This window comes from Prionailurus viverrinus, chromosome A2 (genome assembly GCF_022837055.1).
Source record: "Prionailurus viverrinus isolate Anna chromosome A2, UM_Priviv_1.0, whole genome shotgun sequence".
Classification (NCBI taxonomy): Eukaryota; Metazoa; Chordata; class Mammalia; order Carnivora; family Felidae; genus Prionailurus; species Prionailurus viverrinus.
Genome location: NC_062562.1, coordinates 1,117,010 through 1,131,285, shown reverse-complemented (window position 1 = coordinate 1,131,285; position 14,276 = coordinate 1,117,010).

Here is a 14,276-nt window from a genome sequence, read left to right as displayed (position 1 = left end):
CGGGGTAGGTCTGTGTCCTGCCTCCCTCAGACCAAAGGCTGTAGCCACAGATGCAGGAAACCTCTGTCCCTGGTTGCATTGTAGAGAGGCTGTGCTTTCTGGATGTTTCCGTGATTGGAATTAGCACCTGTGAGTGTATTTGGCAGTTTGTGGGAGTTTTCCTCTATAGCTGGCCGCTGTCTTAAGAGAGAAACCCAGTATGCTTACTGACTCTTGTTACACGTGATTTCCCAGTGTTTAATTCTGTTTTTTTTTTTTTTAATTTTTTTTCAACGTTTATTTATTTTTTTGGGACAGAGAGAGACAGAGCATGAACGGGGGAGGGGCAGAGAGAGAGGGAGACACAGAATCGGAAACAGGCTCCAGGCTCCGAGCCGTCAGCCCAGAGCCCGACGCGGGGCTCGAACTCCCGGACCGCGAGATCGTGACCTGGCTGAAGTCGGACGCTTCACCGACTGCGCCGCCCAGGCGCCCCAATTCTGTTGTTTTTGTGAAACAATCGCACCCACCCCCCCCCCATTATTTCTTAGAAAGCATCTTACCTGGGTTTTCCAATCTTTTACATCTTTAGAAGTGTTTTCTGATTCGTTACCCGAGATTTTATGTTCAAATATGACCTGCTGGGAAGTGACTCATTTTTGGAGTGTGTCATTTTTTCCATGCATATTCAGAAGCAATAGTACTAAATACTGTTTATCTTAAAAGTAAAACTGAACAGTTCCTTCGCCAGGAAAAATGTTTATCTGTCCTTAGCAGTTCAGCAGAGGAACGCTTCAGCAAGGGTATAGACGTGTCTGGAGAACAAAGGAGAGGAATGCTCTTTTATAGAGGAGAGGGGGGTTTCTAGGAGGGGCTGGTATAACAGCGCATTGTCGTGAAGCGGGAGTTCAAGTGGAGTGTATTTTCATGGGCTGAGCTGTGACGGTCTGCCACTGGCGAGGCCATTCATGGCAGAGGAGGAGACCTTTCTTCCTCCTGGTGGGACAGTAAAGCAGTAGCTGAAGGCGTATCGAATCCGAGGGTGTCTTTCCTTCGGAGTGTGTAGTTGACAATCAGCGCTGGGTCATGAGACCTCCCCAAGATCGCTCTTCAAAGGCATTTCTGACCAAGAGACCGGCTTTACGTTGTTAGTGGTTTTGTCCCTCAGTGCTGGGGACGATGTGTCTTGGTTCTGTGTCTCACGTGAGCGAGGGAAGATACACAGCGGTGGAAACCAGTTAGGGCCCCACGAAGGAAAGCTGGGCAGAGAAACTCTCCAGCACTTCCCACCTCGCCTGTATTTATCAAGCTGATAAGCATCGGAGGGGCGGCCGGCTGGCTCGGTCAGTAGAGCGCACAGCTCTTGATCTCAGGGTTGTGAGTTCAAGCCCCACGTTGGGTGTAGCGATTACTTAAAAATAAAATCTGAAGAGACAGAGAGAGAGATGGTAAGTATGGGAAATCATCTAATTATTAGGTACATCATTTTCACAAAAGTTTGACAGGCAACAATATAGAAACCTTAGAATAAATATACAAAACTAAGTAGCTTAGCTTGGCAATTCTACATTATGTGAATAATATTCTTTTTTTAATAATTATTTGTTTCTCTAATTTTTTTTGAATTTTTATTTTTATTTTTGAGAGAGAGACAGAGTGCCAGCGGGGGAGGGGCAGAGAGAGAGGGAGACACAGAATCCGAAGCAGGCTCCAGGCTCCGAGCTGTCGGCACAGAACCCGACATGTGGCTCGAACCCGTGGACTATGAGATCATGACCTTAGCCAAAGACAGGCTCCCAACCGACTGAGCTACCCAGGCGCCTCAAAATGATTATTTGTTTTTGAGAGAGAGACAAAGTGTGAGCAGGGGAGGGGCAGAGAGAGAGGGAGAGCGAGAATCCCAAGCAGGCTGTGTCCTGTCAGCACAGAGCCCAATGCTGGGATTGATCCCACAAACCATGAGATCACGACCTGAGCCGAAACCAAGAGTCGGATGCTTAACTGACTGAATGAACCAGGCGCCCCAACAGGTGAATATTCTAAACCGGACCCTAGGTCTGAAAGTACTCAACTGAAATAGTTATTGTCACTTACTCAGACTTCGGGGAGAAAGGTCTTATTTATAAAAGCAAACCCGGAGTCCTGGATGCATCCTGGAAGTCTCTTGGAGAAGCAGCATAGAAGGTAGAACAGTGGAAGGGTGCCTGGCACGTGACTCTTGATCCCAGGGTTGTGAGTTTCGGCCCCATATTGAGCGTAGGAATTGCTTAAATTATTATTAAAAAGAAAACAATAGTGGGTCCTGTAGGAGCACAAGAATCAACTCGGGACTGGGGCAGATGTAGTGCAAATAATGCAAAGCAGTAGCTGGTGAAATTTTTTGCAATAATGGCAAAACCTCAAAGTTTATTATTTATTTAAGTTCTCTGTATCTCCAACGTGGCTCTCAAACTAATGACTCCAAGATCAAGAGTCCCATGGGGGGCGCCTGGGTGGCTCAGTCAGTTAGGCATCCGACTTCGACTCGGGTCATGATCTCACGGTTCGTGGTTGGAGCCCCGCGTCAGGCTCTGTGCTGACAGCTCGGAGCCTGGGGCCTGCTTCGGATTCTGTGTCTCCCTCTCTCGCTGCCTCTCCCCTGCCTGCATTCTCTCTCTCTCAAAAGTAAATAAGCATTAAAATAAAATTCTTTTAAAAAAGAAAAAAAAAAGGGTCCTGTGGCTGCTCCCACCCTGCCAGCCAGGCACCCCAAAAGACATTTTAAAATGTATTGTTAGTGGCGCCTGGGAGGCTCAGTCACTTGAGTGTCCAACTCTTGATTTTGGCTCAGGTCATGGTCTCACGATTTCGTGAGTTCAGGCCCGACATCAGGCTCTGCACCGACTGCACGAAGCCTGCTTGGCATCGTCTCTGTCTCTGTCTCTGTCTCCCCTCCACCCCCCATCCCCTGCTCTCTCTGTCTCTCTCTCTCTCTCTCTCTCAAAATAAATAAACTTAAAAAAAAAAAGTGGTATTGTTATTCCAAAAGAACTGTCTGGAACCAAATGTGTTATCAAATGCAGCCTATAGAGCTGCATTTTTAGAAACTACTGCATAAGAATCCCGTGTCAGTGAAGAGTTCAGATGAAAGAAGGGCTTCTTTAAATTCTGAACGTCTTTGGGGCGCCTGGGTGGCGCAGCCGGTTAAGCGTCCGACTTCAGCCAGGTCACGATCTCGAGGTCCGGGAGTTCGAGCCCCGCGTCAGGCTCTGGGCTGACGGCTCGGAGCCTGGAGCCTGTTTCCGATTCTGTGTCTCCCTCTCTCTGTGCCCCTCCCCCGTTCATGCTCTGTCTCTCTCTGTCCCAAAAATAAATAAACGTTGAAAAAAACTTTTTTTTAATTCTGAACGTCTTACCTCTTAGGAGAAAGCCAGTGAAAATGACTGTATCACAGGGCCGTGATGAGGGGGTTTCTGAAAGGCCACAACTCGAAGAAGAGATTCCCCTCTTTTGTAACAGTTTGGGAAAGGTGGACAAGGGCATGTTCTTTCCGCGAAGGACAGAGAAGCAGCAACGATGAGAAAAAGGAACCCAGGTGAGGCTGAACGTCTCAGGAGGGCTGCGACCCAGATGTTGCCTGCTGCCTTTTGGGGAAAGCTGTACCAGCTATTGGTCTAAATGTGTGGTTTTACCCTTGGCTGAGGAGAGAGAGAGACAGTGTGAGTGGGGGAGGGGCAGAGAGAGAGGGAGACACAGAATCCGAAGCAGGCTCCAGGCTCCGAGCTGTCAGCACAGAGCCCGACGCGGGGCTCGAACTCACAGACTGTGAGATCGTCACAGTCGGAAGTCAGACGCTTAACCGACAGCCACCCGGGTGCCCCCACTTTGATCCTTTTTAAAACCCCAATCAATAAGCTATGAAAAATCTTTATCGTGTAGAGGGGTGGCATGTTCAATGCCATAGGGCGTCCAAAGGATGTGTCAGCATTAACCAGCCGTGAGGGGTTTTGTCTGGATCCAAATGTCCAGATCCAAGATCGAGTGCCCCGAGTATTGATCCTGAGTTTGAGCAGACTGCAGATTTTTGAGACTTTATGTCCCTTTAAACCCCAGAGTTTAACAGGTAGATAATGTCTTCCATTGAAGGGCAGCAGAGAATGGAATTATCTCCATAGTGTAACAAAGGAGAGAGGCAGAAAACTTTCTATCCTCCAGATCAGCTTTAGGGGCTTATGAAGTCAGACGCTGTGTGGGTCCCTGGGGCACGACTGTCCGGTGTATTTCTGTGCCTCCAAGTGAGAGCAAAAACTCGCTACGCTTCCCAACTGGAATCCGAAAATCCACTGTGTAGATAAGTCCCAGTGAAAAGTTTGCTCTCAGTGGCAGTGGGTGTCTATAGCCAATGGGGGTTGGGAACAACGGGGTGGAGGGAAGATGTTATTTATTGCCGAGACGTCTTGGACAGATGTCCAAGGTCAGCCACTGGATTTTCTGCTAAGTAAGATGGATGTTCCAGGGAGTAGTGCAGGGGGTCGTGAGACACCGAGGCTTTCAGTCTGTCATGGGCTTGATGCCCTAAAGGGCTTCCTTATTTATAGGGTATGGACTAATTCTGGGAAGAGGTGTTTTTTTGTTGTTTTATTGGGGTTTTTTGTTTGTTTTTTTTTTTTGAGAGAGACTGCCAGTGGGCGAGCGGCAGAGAGAGGGAAACAGAGCGAGGCTTGAGCTCTCCTGATGTGGGACTCGAACTCACGAACAGTGAGATCATGACCTGGTCAAAGTCAGATTCTGCGCAACGACCGAGCCACCCAGGCACCCTTTAAAAAAAATTTGTTTAATAAGACTTTCTTTTAAAATTTATTTACTTTGAAAATTTATTTTGAGGGGTGCCTTGGTGGCTCAGTCGGTTGAGTGTCCAACTTCGGCTCAGGTCACGATCTCGCTGTCTGTGAGTTGAAGCCCTGCGTCAGGCTCTGTGGGCACAGAGCCTGGAGCCTGTTTCAGATTCTGTGTCTCCCTCCCTCTCTGCCCCTCCCCCACGCATGCTCACGCACGCTCTCTTTCTCTCTGCAAAAATAAGTGAACTTAAAGAATAAAAAATAGAATAAAATTTATTTTGAGAGAGAGAGAGAGAGCATGAGCAGGGAGGGGCAGGGAGAGAATCCCACGCAGGCTCCCCGCTGTCAGCACGGAGCTGGGTGTGGGGCTCCATCCCAAGAACTGAGATCATGACCTGAGCTGAAATCAAAAATCCAGAGTCAGACGCTTAAAAGGCTGAACCCCGCCCCCCCAGGCGCCCCTGGGAGGAGGTTTTGAAGGATCTGGTTGAGTCTTGATGGGAGGTCACTGGATTCTGCCCAGAAAGAGCATGGTAGCTGACCCAATGGGAACAAATGACCCGTGTTAGACTCTGCTCTAGTGTCTCAGAGACAGAGCATAGAAGAGAGGACCTGGGCTCACTTATTTCCTCTCATTGGCTATTTTGATTACTACTGCCCCATTCCAGAATTACTTGCCCATTTTGAGGAAGTGAAATTCTGGGATTTTACCTTTCTTGGAAGACTCGGCCTAAGACGTGAATAGGGGAGGAGAAAGGAAGAAGAGGGTATTTCTCAAAGCGCCTAGACAAGGAATAGGCTGACAGGCAGGAACCTGCTGAGATATTTTAGAGACGCCCCCCCCCCCCCCCATAGTGGAGCTGTTTTTTAGCCCTTCCAGGCAGGGGCTGCGTTACAGCAGGGGGCTGGGCACCAAGAATGTACTGGTGTCAACAAGGATAGAGATCCCTTCCCAATGTGGAGGTGGTTCTGATGGGGGAGGATGGGGCAAGCTGAGGGCAAGGTACAGGTTGCGGCGTGCGCGCACACACACACACACACACACACACACACACACACCAGGTGAGCTATGTGAGACATTCCTCGGACACTCCTGGCTACCCACGAACAAAGGAAAGGGGTTTAAGTGCTTGCCATGGCAATGTGGGAAACTAAGGCAAATGAAAAATTAAATTCCCTTACTGGCTACAGCTCATTGACAAGTCCTTGAAACTGGCAGAGCGGCTTCCTTCTAGGAGCTCAGCTGCCTCCGTGAGGACACTTTGCTGGGAGCAAAAGGCAATCTGGGCTTGACATTTTCCTGACCTCGTGGACCCTGTCAGTCTACTCCCTTTATCTCACCTCCCCCAAGATACATGCTGGCAATCGTCCGCCAAGCCTGTGGACCCCTGATATACATCTGAAGGGTCTCATGACTGAGGTTTTATTAAATGGTAATCAATGGTGTTTTCCCTAGCAGCAGCCAGCCCCTCAAGGTCCTGGGAACCTTGCTTCCAAAATACCTTAGAGACTTACTCTATCCCTGACCCCCTGCCAACCTGAGGGCGTATATAATGAGTCACCCGTCACAACCCCAGTGCGGCTCTTCCTGCCCATGGGTCCTGTTCCCGTGCTTTAATAAAATCATCTTTTTTTTTTTTTCAACGTTTATTTATTTTTGGGACAGAGAGAGACAGAGCATGAACAGGGGAGGGGCAGAGAGAGAGGGAGACACAGAATCGGAAACAGGCTCCAGGCTCTGAGCCATCAGCCCAGAGCCCGACGCGGGGCTCGAACTCCCGGACTGCGAGATCGTGACCTGGCTGAAGTCGGACGCTTAACCGACTGCGCCACCCAGGCGCCCCAATAAAATCATCTTTTGACCCCAGAGATGTGTTCAGGAATTCTTTCTTCGCTGTCGGCTCCGGACCACCCCACCATCACCCCAAAACTTCAGTTCCACAAGCTGACTGAGAGGGAGGACTGAGAACAGCCCCTGTGGTTCCCTGGAGCTCCGTCGCTGGGAATGAGGAGGGTGTGGGAAGGGCTGGCTGGAGGGACACGGGGGGTGGAGTGCTTACATTTGTAACAAGCTTTTTCCCCAACACCCTGGCTCTTTGCAATAATTGCAGAAAGCAGAGTTTTTTGTTTTCATCATTTTGTGTAGGGGCTTCCATTTGCCGTAAGTGGAAATTGAGAATGTATTCGTATTCGTCTTTCTTCAAGTGAGGAGCGTGTCCGTGAAATTACCTGAGTCTGGAATGGTCACAGTTTCTCATTCCACGCTGGTTTCTTTTGCCTAAATGAGAAAGAATTCAGTTGTGCTCATGCATAAACAGAGTTATGAGCTACCCAGGTACATTCAGTAACTAAAGTTCAACCAGAATTTTCTTGAAAGGCAATTTGGAGTCCATTGTAATCATCATGAAAAGGTTCATCAGGTTGTGATGTGCAAGGCTGAGTTTTGTGCCCCTCCCCAGGCTTAAGGGAAGATGGCATCGCTCAGTATTTCCAGTGAATGTTCTAGCATCCTGGCCAACATGTAGGTGTCTGATTCCCCAATACTCTTTAGGGTGTTCCCACTGGGCTAGCTTCATCCAGTGTTTGGCCTGGCCGTCTCCAGCAAGCATGTGATCCAACTGGTATAAATCTGAGAAACCAGGGTGGTGAGTTTGAATAACTGTTAAATTCTTCAGCAAACCACTGGGGATCCTCAGTCACTTTGGGAAAGTCTAACTCTGGCTCCCTGTTCAGCCTCTGACCACCAGGCTTCACCTTGGGCTTTATTTGGATCCCCACGGGGGCGTGTTTTAAAAGGTTCAGGAGAGCAAGGATTGGGGAGAGAATCAGAGGAAAAGGACCTTCACTGAAAGGATTAGGAGGAGGGTGGGGGTACACAGGTGGTAGGGAGGGAGCAGAGGGAAGAGAGGAAGGGGGCACTGATGGCCTGGTCTGCACTGGAAGAGGCACCCACGTGTCTGGAGACAAGATGGGGAGGGAGACGGAGACTCGGAAGCCATTTTGACATCTTTCAGTGGTTTGTCTCTGATAATTTAGAAATAGTGTTTTGCAGAGAAGGGAATTTACATCTTGATAGTGTTTGGAAGCTTCCAAATACCCATTGAAGTAGACATCCCATCTTGATGGGGTTTTGGGGCGATGGTGGGGGTCCAGAGCCAATGGTCAAGAAAGAATTCTTGAGCCATCTTTGGTGCAAAAAGGTGCTATTAGTAAAGCACGGGGACAGGACCTGTGGGCAGAGACACTGTGTCCTTAGTGTGGGGGGTGACCTGGGACTTGGGGGAGGTAGAGAAGGAAAGTTTCCAAAAGGACTTTCATATGCTAAAGAGGACTCCTAAGGTAGCAGGGGCCTTGCTGTGGTCAAGCTAAGGTGGTTTTCCCTCTTGTAAGGCATTAACATGAAGACGAGACAGTTGAGAGTTAATTGGTGGAATGTTTTACTCTGCCTGTCTCAAATATTTGCCAATGGGCCACAGGTTACAAAGAAATTTAATTAGAAAAAAAAATTTTTAATGTTTATTTATTTTTGAGAGAGAGAGAGAGAGAGAGACAGAGTGAGAGCAGGGGAGGCACAAAGAGAGAGGGAGACACAGAATCTGAAGCAGACTCCAGGCTCTGAGCTGTCAGCACAACAGAGCCCCACGCAGGGCTTGAACCCACAAACCATGAGATCATGACCTGAGCCGAAGTCGGACACTTAACCGACTGAGCCACCCAGGCGCCCCAAGAGGTTTAATTTTATTTAAATTTTTATCTGGCGTTTGTTCCCCACATCACCATGGAGTGGGAGGGTGATGTTAGGGCTTCAGGAAATTGAGTCTATGGGTTTCTGGTGGCTAGACGCTATCGATAAGATTGCCTTGTTCCTTGTAATTTACTAGGACATTTGTGAGCTGATGGAGACTCACGTCCTGCACGACTGTGCTCAGTTGACCATTGGGGTTTTTTTCCCCCTTTCTTTTGTTCTTGGGCAGCCAGGATTGCCTGAGGAATGTCACACAGATCCCACTCTGGGGCGTGGGGGAGGGAGTTTGCCGGGTCTCAGCTTGCTTTGCGCTCCCTCATCAATCTGGTTTTGGCAATTTTAGAGCCAAAGCTGTCCAATTCAACTTTGTTAAGAATCCATCTGGGGAGATCAGAAGTCTCTAGTAATGGCCATTGATGTTCTAAGTTACTTCTAATGAAGTTAGTTAGAAATGTGTGTGAGGATGAAAAAATGCTCAACTTCGCTCATCATCAGGAAAATACAAATCAAAACCACCATGAGATACCCCCTCACACCTGTCAGAAAGACTAACAGTAACCACTCAGGCAACAACAGATGTTGGCGAGGATGCGGAGAGAGAGGATCTCTTTTGCATTGTTGCTGGGAATGCACACTGGTGCAGCCACTCTGGAAAACAGTGTGGAGGTTCCTCAAAAAATTAAAAATGGAACTACCCTACGACCCAGCCATTGCACTACGAGGCATTTACCCAAGGGATACAGGTGTGCTGTTTCGAAGGGACACATGCACCCCAGTGTTTATAGCAGCACTATCGACAAGAGCCAAAGTATGGAAAGAGCCCGAATGGCCATCAATGGATGAATGGAGAAAGAAGATGTGGTACATATATACAATGGGGTATTACTTGGCAATCAAAAAGAATGAAATCTTGCCATTTGCAACTACGTGGGTGGAACTGGAAGGTATTATGCTAAGTGAAATTAGAGAAAGACAAAAATCATATGACTTCACTCATATGAGGACTTCAAGACACAAAACAGATGAACATAAGGGAAGGGACACAAAAATAATATAAAAACAGGGAGGGGGACAAAACAGGAGAGACTCATAAATATGGAGAACCAACTGAGGGTTGCTGGAGGGGTTGTGGGAGGGGAGGATGGGCTAAATGGGGGAGGGGCACTAAGGAGGACCCTTGCTGAGATGAGCACTGGGTATTATACATAGAGGATGAATCACTAAATTCTCTTCCTGAAATCATTGTTGCACAACGTGTTAACTTGGATTTAAAGTTTAAAAAATAAGTTAAAAAAAAAAAAAAGAAATGTGTGTGAGGAGAGACCATAATTTTTTAAATATAAAACCAGAGGGTGGGGTGCCTGGTGGCTCAGTCAGTTAAGCATGTGACTTCAGCTCAGGTCATGATCTCACGGTTTGTGGGTTCAAGCCCCGCGTGGGGCTCTGTTGTGCTGACAGCTCAGAGCCTGGAGCCTGCTTCAGATTCTGTGTCTCCCTGTCTCTCTGCCCCTCCCCTGCTCACGCTTTGTCTCTGTCTGTCTCTCAAAAATGAATAAATGTTTAAAAAAAAAATAAAAAAAAACCCAGAAGGTATGACACAATGGGTCTTGAGGGATGCTCTTCAAGTATTTTGATGACTGGGATCCCCTTCCTTAGCTTTTTCTTTAGAACAGAAAGAGAAATTCCTAAATACCGCTGTTTCAACAGGAACAGGTTGGTTCCAGAAGGACTTGGTCAAAGACCTCTACCCAGGAACAGTCTGCGCCCACATGATGCAGAGAGGAAAGGCGAAAGAACTGTAGATACAATTAAATTTCCTTATGGCTTGTAGCCCATTGACAAATACTTCAGGCTGGCGGAGTAGGACTTTCCTCCAGGAATGCCCAACTGTCTTAATCCCTTGCTAGAGATAAATAAATAAATAAATAAATACCCAAACAAAACCACAAACAAACAAAAACACAAAAACAAAACCCCAACAACAACCTTAGTTTGTCAACAGCTAGGCCTCCAGGATCCTGTAAGCCTTCTTTAACGTATTAAAATGGGTTTGGATGGGAAGGCAAGCTGGTGCAGCCACTCTGGAAAACAGTCTGGAGGGTCCTCAAAAAACTAAAAACAGAACTACCCTACGACCCAACAATTGCACTACTAGGTATTTATCCAAGGGATACGGGTATGCTGTTTTGGAGGGGTACATGCACCCCAATGTTTATAGCAGCGCTATCGACAATTGCCAAAGTATGGAAAGAGCCCAAATGTCCATCGATGGGTGAATGGCTAAAGAAGATGTGGTGTATACACACACACACACACACACACACACACACACACACAGTGGAGTATTACTCAGCAATCAAAAAGTATGAAGTCTTGCCATTTGCAATTACGTGGATGGAACTGGGGGGTGTTATGCTAAGTGAAATTAGTCGGAGAAAGACAAAAATCATATGACTTCACTCATATGAGGACCTTAAGATACGAAAGAGATGAACATAAGGGAAGGGACACAAAAATAATGTGAAAGCAGGGAGGGGGACAAATCATATGGAGACTCTTAAATATGGAGAACAAACAGAGGGTTACTGGAGGGGTTGTGGGAGGGGGGATGGGCCAAATGGGAAAGGGGCACTAAGGAATCTACTCCTGAAATCATTGTTGCGCTATACACTAATTTGGATGTAAATTTTAAAAAATAAATAATAAAATAAATAAAATAAAATGGGTTTGGAAACTTCCTCTGTCTTTCCCTCCCCGAACTGCAAAGGATAATCAGTTGCCCCTCACAATTGCACTGCAGCTCTGTCTGCCCACAGGTCCTGTCCCCACGCTTTATAAACCACTTTTTTTTGCACTAAAAACATCTCCAGAATTCTTTTTTTCTTTGTTTCTTTTTTTTGAGAGACAGCGAGACAGAGTGTGAGGGGTGAAGGAACAGAGAGAGAGGGCGACACAGAATCCGAAGCTCTGGGCTCTTGATCTCTCTTTCACTCCTGAGCCCCACTGACCATCACATCTTGCAGAGGACTTGGACAGAAGGCCAGCACACTGCTAACGGGCTCAGTTTCTGACACCAAGTAAGGTTGACCTTTAGCATCACGTATTCCACCCGCAAAAAAAGTGGGTTTATGGGCGCTAGGAAGAATTGCAAATCGGGACACGCAAGAATTGGCAAATCCATGCGCAAGTTCAGAGAGGAAAGGGAGGATGGTCTTTTACAGGTAAGGGGGAGGCGGGGGGAGGGGGAGGACGGTGGGGGCGGAGTTGGGAGCGGCTGTTATAAAGAAAAAAATCCTTGGGGGCACATCGGTGGTTAGACGATGGTGGCTTCTCATTGGCTGCGCTGTGTCCGTCTCTCATTGGCTGGACTGTTGCTGGGCAGAGGAAAGCTTTCTCACGCGGGCGGGGGCAGTAAAGTTGTGTGCGCCCGCGCCTCTTTCGTGTGGCGTCTACAGCTGCCCGGGGATTGGATGGGGAGCGCCCCCTGCTGGCCTCCTGCCCTCATCGTGGAGGGTTCGCTTTTGTATTCATTTTCTTTCTGGTGTGATTTTCCTTAATTCTTTTGCAGCTACCACCTTTTAGTTCTAGAAACGCCTTAGTCATTCCTAATGATGCTTATGTAATGGTCTTTGACAAAGAACACCGGGAGTCACCCTCTTGCAGGTTAAGATTGGGGAAGGGGGAGGGGCGCCTGGGTGGCTCCCTCCTTTAAGCATCTGACTTCAGCTCAGGTCATGATCTCATGGTTTGTGAGTTCGAGCCCCGCGTGGGGCTCTGTGCTGACAGCTCGGAGCCTGGAGCCTGCTTCGGATTCTGTGTCTCCCTCTCTCTCTGCGCCCTGCACCCCCCTCCCCATGCTGTCTCTTGCTGCCTCTCAATAATAAATAATTGTTAAAAAAAATTTTTTTTTAACATTGGGGAATGGGGAGACAGACACGCATCTTCCCTGCTTGCCTGTGAACAACCAGAACAGTGTTGTTGGTGAGGTGAGTGTTAGAGGCGGTGGGAATGAGTTCTTACACGGAACTCCAGGCATAACTGCCTTGAGGAAACTGCTAATTTCTGGAAATGCTGCCTCCCCCTGTGTGTTTTCCAAATAGCTCTTAAATGTTTACATGAAAATTGATACCAGAATTGGAAACCTGTCCTTCCCCCCTTACTTATTCTCGCTAGGAATAGTGCTGATTATGCTGAACAGGACGTTTCTTCCCGTGATGGGTGGGTAATTGATTGGTAATGCTCCACCCAGTGGTGTCTCCTTGTGTGATGCCAGTGGAGGAAAAATGGGCCAGGCCTTTCTCTTTTATTCAGATCACTCATGGTTCTGTTGATACGCCCCCAGTTGACACAGTTTAAAAAAAAAAAATGTTTATTTATTTTTGAGAGAGACAGAGACAGAATGTGAGTGGGTTGGGGGCAGAGAGAGAGGGAGACACAGAATCCGAAGCAGGCTCCAGGCTCCGAGCTGTCAGCACAGAGTCTGACGTGGGGCTCGAACTCACAAGCTGCGAGATCATGACCTGAGCCGAAGTCGGACGCTCAACCGACTGAGCCACCCAGGCGCCCCAAAGAGATATTTTGATATAACTCTCTGCCAGTTAAAGGTGAAGAGAGTGTCATTTGTTAATATACAGGTCATATTTAACCACAGTTCAGAAGACTATTCTGGGAAACCTGCATAGCATCTTCTATCTGGGTAAACTTGCATCAGAGATACAGGTACAGGAGGTTGGTGGGAATAGGAAAGTGGAAGAGTAAAATAGTGATTTCACGTAACACTGGAAGTTGATACCTAAATTCATGACAAGGTATATGCAGTACAAACACACACATACTCTGGGTTCAGTATTGTACCCCCACATTTCCTGTCTACGTGGAACCTCAAAATACAGCCTTATCTAGAAATAAGGTGTTTGCACATTTAAGGAAGATGAGGCCACACTGGATTAGGGTAGGTCTTGACCCAGTGATGGGTGTCCTTATAAAACGGGGAAATTGGGACACAGAGGCCTGCGCTGAAGACAGGGCTTGACCATGTGAGACCGAAGCAGGGATTGGCATGATGTGTCTACCCGCCAAGGAATGCAAAGGGTTGTGGGCAACCCCCAGAAGCTGGGAGGGAGGCCTGGGACAGACTGTCCTTCAGAGCCTCCAGTAGGAACCAACCTTGCAGACAACTTGATCTCAGGCTTCCAGGTGACTCATTTGTGACACCACAAATGTTTGTCTGGCACTGTGTTACGGCAGCCCCATATAATGAATGCATTCTGGAGGAGGGAGGGGACCTTGGATTCAAAGGATACCAGAAGCCAGTGTCGCTGCAGAGGAGTGAGGGGGACGGGGGGGGAGGAGGAACAACAGACATGGGGTGGTTTCCATGCACTGGTTGACCAAGAAGTCTCGCTTTGATGGTGGGTGGTGTGGATGCCCAACACGAGCCGATCGGGCTGCCTCACAGGATCCCTCTGTTACCATGACAACGGGCACTAGGCTGGTGATGTCCGCCAAGATGGTGGATCATGCTGGGCTTGTAGCAGTGGCAATGACGTGGAGGCTGGAGTGCAGATAGAAGTTGAGTTGGAGCCATGAGCATTTCCCGGGTTGCAGGTGGGCTGAGAGATTCGAGGAAATGTTCCAATGTGTCAATACTTACCAAATAGTTGGATCGCGTCAGTAGAACTCCATCAATACCATAACCAAGTTTTTCTTGGAACTTCACAAATCCCACTTCAGAA